Source organism: Solanum lycopersicum, chromosome 8, assembly GCF_036512215.1.
Source record: "Solanum lycopersicum chromosome 8, SLM_r2.1".
Lineage (NCBI taxonomy): Eukaryota > Viridiplantae > Streptophyta > Magnoliopsida > Solanales > Solanaceae > Solanum > Solanum lycopersicum.
Genome location: NC_090807.1, coordinates 24,459,585 through 24,469,865, shown reverse-complemented (window position 1 = coordinate 24,469,865; position 10,281 = coordinate 24,459,585).

Sequence of the window (10,281 nt, the reverse complement as noted above, 5' to 3'; positions counted from 1 at the left end):
TATGTGACCGCCACCACATTTTGGCGTTCCCTTGAAACTGATAACTCACGAACTCCACACCAAACTGTTCTACTATACCCATCTTGTGTAGTAGCTCGTGACAGTCAACCAGAAAATCATAAGCATCCTCCGATTCAGCACCCTTGAAGACCGGAGGTTTCAATTTCAAGAACTTACTGAAAAGTTCATGCTGATCATTTGTCATTATAGGCCCAGTAGTCAGACGTGGAAACGTGCCTATTTCCAATGGAACATCCATGCGGGGAGCCATAGTAGCCGCATGTTGTACCTCCGGAGCCTGAGGTGCTGGTGCAGAAAACACTGGGGGTGTCTGGCCCTGATCAGACAACCCGCTAAGATAAGCCAGAACCTGATTGATCATCTCTGGGGTAGGTTGGGGTGGCATTTCCTCATTTTGCACTTGTTCAGTTTCCCCATCCTCCCCTTCTCTTATTACCTCCTCAGTCGGTGGAGGAGTCACTGCCCTAGTATCATATGGGCTAGGTGCTCGTCCTCTTCCCCTAGAGGACGTCCTCCCACGACCTCTACCACGGCCCCTTGCCGCTGTTCTTCTTCGAGGCACAGCCCCAGTGGCTGGCTCAGTTGTTTCTTGTCTGGCCGGTGTTGGTGTTAACGTGCTCGTTGCTCTAGTTCTAACCATCTGCGAAAGAGAGTGAAGATGGTCAGATACCAATTCGTATCGCCTAGATACCAATTGGACTCAAGTAGTAGCACGAAAGAAAGAATGAGAGAGTGAAATTTTTCCTAAAGTCTTATAGCCTCTCAAGGAAAAGTATAGGCGTCCCTCTACCGTTCCTTAAGACTCTACTAGACCTGTTCTTGTGTGATGAGACCAACGAACCTAATGCTCTGATACCAAGTTTGTCACGACCCAAATCCGGGCCGCGACTGGCACCCACACTTACCCTCCTATGTGAGAGAACCAACCAATCTAAACCTTAACATTTCAAAGTAATATCAACTTAAAGTAATGTGGAAGACTTAAACTCATTAATAAAATCAGTAACTATTATTATTCCCAAAATCTGGAAGTCATCATCACAAGAACATCTATGATCAAATTACTAGACTAAGAGTATTCTAAAAGCTAAAACAAGTAAAAGCTAGTCCATGCCGGAACTTCAAGGCATCAAGACATGAGGAAGAAGATCCAGTCCAAGCTAGAAGCATTATCTCACCCTGAAGATCCGATGTGACGAAGACTGGCTAGAATTGTGGTTGAGTTGAAGATGACGGTACGTTTGCTGCACTCCACAAATAAAGAAGAAGAAAACATAAAAGTAGGGGGTCAGTACAAACACAAGTACTGAGTAGATATCATCGGCCAACTCAAAATAGAAAACAGTATGTATTAAGCAATATCATAAAATCAACTAATATTCTTAGCACACAACATTTACAGTTACCATAACCCTTGGTTACAACACCAAGCACGTTAATGAGGACTCACACCTCCTCATCATACTCATTTGGGAATTTAGTTCATTAGATTGGATATATTTACATATTTCAAGATTCATTATCTTTGTTCCCCTCGTGTCGGTAGGTGACACTCCGCTCCTCAATATACTATCCTGGTGTCGGAACGTGACACTCGATCCATATTCTATCCTGGTACCGGAACGTGGCACCCGATCCATATTCTATCCTGGTGTCAGAACGTGACACTCCGATCCTCATATACTATCCTGGTACCGGAATATGGCACCCGATCCATATTCTATCCTGGTGTCGAAACGTGACACCCGATCCATATTCTATCCTGGTGTCGGAACGTGGCACCCGATCCATATTCTATCCTGGTACTGGAACGTGGCACCCGATCTCCTAATCTCACCACTTTCGTTCATCAAGCCTTCTTTTATACCAAGGCATCATCATTAACAAAGTAGATTAGGGTTTCTTTTTAAGATTTGGGGTTCAATAGCTTCATCATGCTTATTTATTCACAATTACATAATCACATCATTCATGCAGGCATACAATTAAGCATATAGAAGGTTTACAATACTACTAACACATATCGTTCGCTATTAAGAGTTTACTACGAATAGCCTGAAAACCATAACCTACCTCCACCGAAGAATTGAAATCAAGCAAGTTAATCCTCAAAGCTTGGTGCTTTCCCCTTCTCTCGATCGTTTCTCTCTCTCCCTTCTTGTTCTTTCTATTTTCTTATTTCAAACCCTCTTTCTTTTACCCTAATCAGTGTATAATTAAGGATAAAAGATGGCAATAATGCCCCACTAATTAACTTAAGGTTACCTCTTTTAACCCCCAAGTAATTAGACTTATTAATATTAACCCACTAACTTTATAATTAAGGCAAGAATAGTCAAAAATGTCCCTTAAAACGTATCAAGAAATCCAACCCGGACTGGGATTGCGCAACCTGTGACGGGTCGTCGCGCCTGTGACGGGCCGTCGCGCCTGTGACGGGCCGTCGCGCCTGCGACGGTCCGTCCTGCTGTCCGTCGCATAGTTCAGAAACTTGATTTTGGGTGAATGGCCTGTGACGGTCCGTCCTGCCACTCCGTTACAAAGTTCAGAGAGTCGATTTTCAGTACCCAATTTCAGATTTTCTAAGTGTTTGGAAACGAGACCCTGCGACGGTCCGTCGTGCCCATGACGGATTGTCGTTGAGTCCGTCGCCTCAGCCTGTTTTTCCAGAAATAAAATCTGCTGCTCAAGACGACTAAACAGGTCGTTACAATATTAAGTTAATGTCCTTAGATGATTTTTACAAGCTCAACTTTTAGTGTGAAAAAACTTTTTCCCCTCAAAGTTTAATTGAATAAAACATCTAATTCCAAAAATGATATAAGAACTGAATTGTTTAGTTATCTCTAATCTCTGAATATCTAAATGAAATTAATACCAACACGCATACTTGATCGATTTGTTTGTAACGTAAAATAAAATTAATAACCCGAATTGTAACCCAATGTTAAAGCAACCGATCATTTTATCTTAATTGAACGATGTGACACCCACCACCTCCAAATCCTAGATCTGCCTCTACATCTAGTAGTCGTGGTATTAAAATAGTGAATTCAAAAAATGTGACAAGTCATGATCCCCAGCACCTTTGAATGCAAGTTGATGAGTGGTAGACTTATACTCATTTGAGGGTTTATTTTAGTTTAAAAATTAGTGTCCTAAATGCATGCATAATAATGTCTTATTCTGATTATATTTTGATGATTTACAGCTATGAAGCCTAAATGACAAGATGAGGATGTATGCTTGAAAGAAAGGCCAAGAACTTTGATAGAAAGGCCAGGACGAGCTCGCCATATCTTGATTTCTTGAACACTGAAACTCACAACGTTAAGGTTGAAAGTGAGGAATGCTTACCAGCCGATCAATTCTCTCGTCTCTCATTTTTATTTTGTTTTTAACTTCATTCACTACTTTCAAATTTAACTTATGTAGAAATAATATATTATATGATTATTTATACACATACACAAATGCATGAAATTTACCACCTACAATTATTTTATATGATTATTTGTAATTTTGTGCACCTTTTGATACGTGGTACACGCCATGACTCCACGTAATTGAGGCGTGTAAAAGATATTTGGATGTCACGTAAACCAAAAAGGTGCAATAAATTTTTAAAAAAAGTTCAAGGGTAATAGAATCTTAATTTAAAGGTCTGTCTCAACTAAGATTTTGATCATAGTCAATGGGTATTATTTCCCCAGAACTATTCAACAAATTGGTCATATAGATATTGTATATTGTATAATGTACAGGAAGATGTTTTTAACTTCATTCACTTCTTTCAAATTTAACTTATGTAGAAATAATATATTATATGACTATTTATACACATACACAAATGCATGAAATTTACCACCTACAATTATTTATATGATTATTTATAATTTTGTGCACCTTTTGATACGTTGTACACGTCGTGACTCCACGAATTGAGGCACGTGAGAGATATTTGGATGTCATGTAAATAAAAAAGGTGCACAAATTTTTTTAGAAAAAGTTCAAGGATAATAGAATCTTAATTTTAAGGTGTGTCTCAGCTAAGATTTCGATCATAGTCGATGGGTACTATCTCCCCAGAACTATTCAACAAATTGGTCATATAGATATTGTATATTGTAAAATGTACAGGAAGATACTATATATATATATATATATATATATATTTCAAACTATTTTTGTTTTGATAAAAACACGTAAATAATGTCTAATTTATCCTAAGTTTTTTAAAAAGTAACCTAACTTTCATATATGTTTCAAAATTAATCATATATGCCCTGTTACACCACCAGAAATGGCAATGCGCAAAAAAATTTTAAAAATATAATACAAAAGAAAAAGAAGTAAAATTAAAGAAAGAAAATGAGGAAGAAATTGCAGATGAAAAATAAGATAAAATGGGAAAGTGTAGTTGTCACAACCCTAATCGGGCCACGACTGGCACCCACACTTACCCTCCTATGTGAGCGAACCAACCAATCTAAACCTTAACATTTCAATATAATATCAACAGAAAGTAATGCGGAAGACTTAAACTCATTAATAAAAACCAATTCAATAACTTCTAAAAAACTCAACAACTATTATTATCCCCAAAATCTGGAAGTCATCATCACAAGAACATCTACTTCAAATTACTAAATCTAAGAGTATCTAAGAAGCTAAAATACATAAAAAGCTAGTCCATGCCGAAACTTCAAGGTATCAAGACATGAAGAGGAGGATCCAGTCCAAGCTAGAAGCATTAGCTCACCCTGATATCCGGAGTAATGAAGACTGGCTAGAGTTGCGGTTGAGTTGAAGACGACAGTACATTTGCTGCACTCCACAATTAACAAAGAAAACAAATACAAGTAGGGGTCAGTACAAACACAAGTACTGAGTAGGTATCATCGGCCAACTCAAAATAGAAAACAGTATATATCAGATAACATCATAAAATCAACTAATATCCTTAGCATGCAGCATTTAGAATTACCATAACCCTTGGTTACAACACCAAGCACATCAATGAGGACTCACGCATCCTCATCATACTCATTTGGGAATTAGGTTCATTAGATTGAGTATATTAACATCTTTCAAGATTCATTATCTTTATTCCTCTTGTGTCGGTACGTGACACTCTGCTCCTCATATACTATCCTGGTGTCGGAACGTGACACTCCGATCCTCATTCTATCCTGGTGTCGGAACGTGACACCCGATCCATATTCTATCCTGGTACCGGAACGTGGCACCCGATCCATATACTATCCTGGTGTCGGAACGTGACACTCCGATCCTCATATACTATCCTGGTACCGGAACGTGGCACCCGATCCATATACTATCCTGGTGTCAGAACGTGACACTCCGATCCTCATTCTATCCTGGTGTCGGAACGTGACACCCGATCCATATACGATCCTGGTGTCAGAACGTGACACTCCGATCCATATACTATCCTGGTGTCGAAACGTGACACTCCGATCCTCATTCTATCCTGGTGTCGGAACGTGACACTTGATCCATATACTATCTTGGTGTCGGAACGTGACACTCCGATCCTCATATACTATCCTGGTACCAGAACGTGGCACCCGATCCCTCAATCTCACTACTTTCATTTATCTAGCCTTCTTTTACACCAAGGCATCATCATTAACAAAGTAGATTAGGGTTTCTCAAGATTTAGGATTCAATAACTTCATCATGCTTATTTTATCACAATTACATAATCACATTCATGCAAGCATACAATTAAGCATATAGAAGGGTTTACAATACTACCCATACATATCATTCGCTATTAAGAGTTTACTACGAATAGTATAAAAACCATAACCTACCTCCACCGAAGATTTTTGATCAAGCAAGCAATTTCCCAAAGCTTTGTTCTTCTTCGTTTCCCTCTTCTCTCGATCATTTCTCTTTCCCCCTCCTTGTTCTTTCTATTTTTCTTATTCAAACCCTTCTTTCTTTTACCCTAATTAGCATATAATTAAGAATAAAAGATGGCAATAATAACCCACTAATTAACTTAAGGTTACCTCTTTTAACCCCCAAGTAATTAGACTTATTAAAATTTACCCACTAACTTTATAATTAAAGCAGGAATAGTCCAAAACGCCCCTTAAAATAATTACAAAAATCCGAACCAGCCTGAGATTACGCAGCCTGTGACGGCCCGTCGTGATTGTGACGGTCCGTCCTGCTGCTCTGTCACAGACTTCAGAGGCTCAATTCTCTGAAGAGTCTGTGACGGTCTGTCCTGCCATTCCGTTACAAAGTTCAGAGATTCGATTTCAGTACCCAACTTTCAGAATTCTAAGTATTTTGGAACGAGATACCCTCGACGGTCCGTCGTGCCTACAACGGTCTGTCGTGGGGTCCGTTGTGTCTGCCAGTTTTTCTAGAATCAAAGTCTGCTGCTCAAAACGACTAAACAGGTTGTTACAGCAGTTGGGCTGAAACAAAGAAAAATTAATAAATTGTTGGTTGATTGATCATGGTATTGCTTGCTAAAACGGTAACTTGAGCATTGTTAAATTGAGATGTTTACTCCTTTTCTCTACAGACTACATTATATCCGCTAGCAATATAATGAAAGAAAATTCCTCTTCCTTTTGTGTTAAAAACATAAAACTTGCGTACCTCTTTTCCATTCCATTAATCCTTCCCGTCATAGCATTTCACCTTCCTACTCTTAACATCGAAGACCTCAACAATCAAATCGTCACACTGAAATCATTGTCTATTGTTTTATTTGCCGCAGTACTACTCTACTTCAAAGGGCGTTCATCAAGAGTGTACAAATTTGGAAGAAGAGTTGAGAAAACAAAAAAATTTATTCAAACGGAATTTTCATATATCTCATCATATTACAAAGGGTAGAGAAAAGGGTCAAATGCCCCCTCAAGCTTTGGCCATATTTCCAACTACACACTTAACCTTTGTGTGGATCCTATTACCCCCATCAATATTTTTTTATATATTATTTCACCCTCAGACGCTAGCGTGGTCACATACGTGAACTCACCTCCGTCTGGCGCGTAAGAACGTGATAAAATGTCCATGTGGAGTCCAAATAAGCCTTCCAATGGTAACTTTACTCTTTATTTAACCATTCATTTTTTTTCACTTTGTTCTTCATCCACCATTGTTATTTGTTCATCTTGAACAAAATCTCCCTCCTTCTTTGTTCTTCATCCACCATTGTTATTTGTTCATCTTGAACAAAATCTCCCTCCTTCTTTGTTCTTCATCCATCATTGTTCTTTGTTCATCTTGAACAAAATCTCCCTCCTTCTTTGTTCTTCATCCACCATTGTTCTTCATCAACCATTTTTCTCTTATTATCAAACGTTTTAGTAACTTCTTCAACTAAGGTTGAAGTTAGGATTTTCAATTTTGTCAAATTTTAGTTTGATTTTCCCTCCAATTCGACGGATTTTTTTGTTACTAGGGTTAGTAATGTCTAATGTGAAATTGAAAAAGCTATGCATAGAAGAATCAGACCCGATGCTCAAAGCCATAGTAAGATGTAAACATGGAAATTTGTTGCATATGCACAATTCTTGGTCGAAGTCGAATCCCGGTAGACGATTTTGGTCATGCCCCTACTATGGTGTATGTTACTTTTCTTCAGATATTTGATTTTGTTTAACTGATGTGAATGTTAATAACGTAATATATTGCTTTTATTTTTTCAGTCGAACAATTGTAATTTTTTTCGATGGAGATATAGAGATCCCAATTTATCCTCCAAAATTGGTGAACAAAATTTCAAAGTTGGAAGATGAAGTTTGGAAGAGACAGATTCAAATCAATGGGCAACAAATTCTGATCGATAAATTGACAGGAGAGAAGAGGTTCAAACGAAGAAATTTGAAATGTTGTACGTTTGATTGGAAGGTCATTTTATATATTTTGATTTGTGTTGCAGCTTTGTTCATGAACAACCTATTTCAAAGTAGGGTTCATTCAAGTATTGAAGTAATTGAATTGTCATAACATATGGCAGTAGTTAGTAGTCAGAGGAGTTGAAACTCTATATTGATTGTCATATGTTTTATTAGAATTTTTTTAAATAATATCATTAATCTTTTCGATTGTAAAATATGTCTTTAGTAGACAAACCTAACACCATTTTTAAGAGTGTTTATATTAGTGTCTATACTACGACAAATAAGGATAAGCATAACATAATTTGTAAGAGAAACGACCTTTAATAGACATAATTGATTGTAAAACAAGCCACACGCAATGTCAAATTACAATAAAAGATAAAAAAACAATTTGATGTTCAATACTTGTACATCATCATTCAAAATGGGAAATGTTTTCTTGCCTACTTAAAACAGTACTACAAAATCATTACTTCCTAGATTGGATTGGTTGAACTACTTCCTTTCGATTTTCTCTGTTCCCCTCTCATTTGTTGAAGTTTTCTCGTTGTGATTGCTGCTTTTCCATTCCATTTCAACTTGGGTGCAGTACTTGGTTTGTAACCAATATCACCACTAACATCAGCAGATTTTGTCACCTTTGTTGAACCAGTAGAGAAGATCTTACAACTTGACATTCCAGGCTGTATTCAAAGTATGAAATATTACTGACAGAATTTGTAGTTAAACATTAAAAAATTGTATAACTGAATCAATAGAAAACACTTACATTAAGAGCTTTGAATCTATCTTCAGCTTGAAACACACCCATTGCAATGACTGCTTGCCGTTTGTATGAGGTTTGGTTTCCCCTACCCCTTCCTCTTCCTTTGTAACTATTATCAGGCGATGGGCATGTAGAAGGTTCACTAGGTGCTGCAGGTGGTCTTCCTCTTGCACTCTTTTCATGTGTTGTAGATGCATTAGGTGCACTAGGTGTGGCAGGTGGCCTTCCTCTTGCACCTTTTGTAGGTGTTGCAGATGCACTAGGTCCTGGAGATGCACTAGGTGCAGCAGGTGGCCTTCCTCTTGACCTCTTTGCAGGTCCTGGAGATGCACTAGGTGTTGTAGCAGATGGTCTTCCTCTTGAACTCTTTGCAGGTCCTGGAGATGCATTAGGTTTTGCATGTGGTCTTTCTCTTGACCTCTTTGTAGAATTCTCAACTTCTATTTGTGCATTCTATATACATATAGTTAAAATAAATGTAATTATTACATATGAGAGTAATATCGCATACCAAATTAAAGTTAAAGATTTTACCTTTGGTCTGCCTAAACCTGAAGTTTTGCCCTTTCCCGTGTCTGTATTTGATGGTTCTTCCCTTGCCGATGACTCAACCCTTTGTGGACATCCTCTCTTCTTGTGGCCTCTAACATTACAGTTACTACATGTCATGGCAAGTCTAGTTCTAGGTAGCTTTCCATATTTTTTACTTTCACCGGCTTCCTTCTTTCTAAGTTTACCTAGCCTGCCAGGCATGCTTTTTATTTCAGGTGCTGCAACTGTGGGGTTAGTAGATTCAGGCCAAATCTCCATGTCTGTGACAGGTTGAAAGACATGGATATAAGTCTTCAAGTAAGTTGCCTTACTATAATAGTTGTCAATGTAGTGACGGGGTTCACCTTTCTTAAAGTAAATAGCAGCCACAACATGTGCACATGGTATGCCTTTTAACTATCAGACCCTACAACTAAAAATCCACCTACCAAGATCCACACTATGTTGAAATGATCTTTCTCTCACTTCAAACCCATCAACTCTATTAAATTCAATATTACAATTCATTGACCTATTAATATTCTCTTGTAGTACCTTTAGACACATTGGAGAAAAATCACACATCCAAGTATTTGTAAACTTGATACACTCAAACTTACTTCTCAAATAAGAAGTAAAGCGGTCGTGTCAAGTAAATAACCCAACTACTGAGGTTGGGATCGTTCCCACGAGAAAAATAGTCTAGACTTAACTTCAACCTGTTATTACGATTTTTTGGTCAATGACTTCCTTGGAAAGTAAAAATCAATAAAAGGGGGATTTCTAATTCTAAATGAATGAAAATAACTAACGCAATTGAAAGATACACTTAACAGCTTTGAATGTTGGATTTTAATCAATTAATCAAAGTAACTAGGGTTTACGTGTTCCTCACAGGTTCATAACTTGATAATTCTAACTATAACAATTATTTCCTAGTATCTTGCATGCAAAGTGATAAGTTATGTATTTCTATATCCTTGGTCCGGCATCTAGAAAATCTCACTCCGCACCTTGGTCTAGCTACATTCGTTGCTTTCCTAACCCTTATATTTACCTCATATT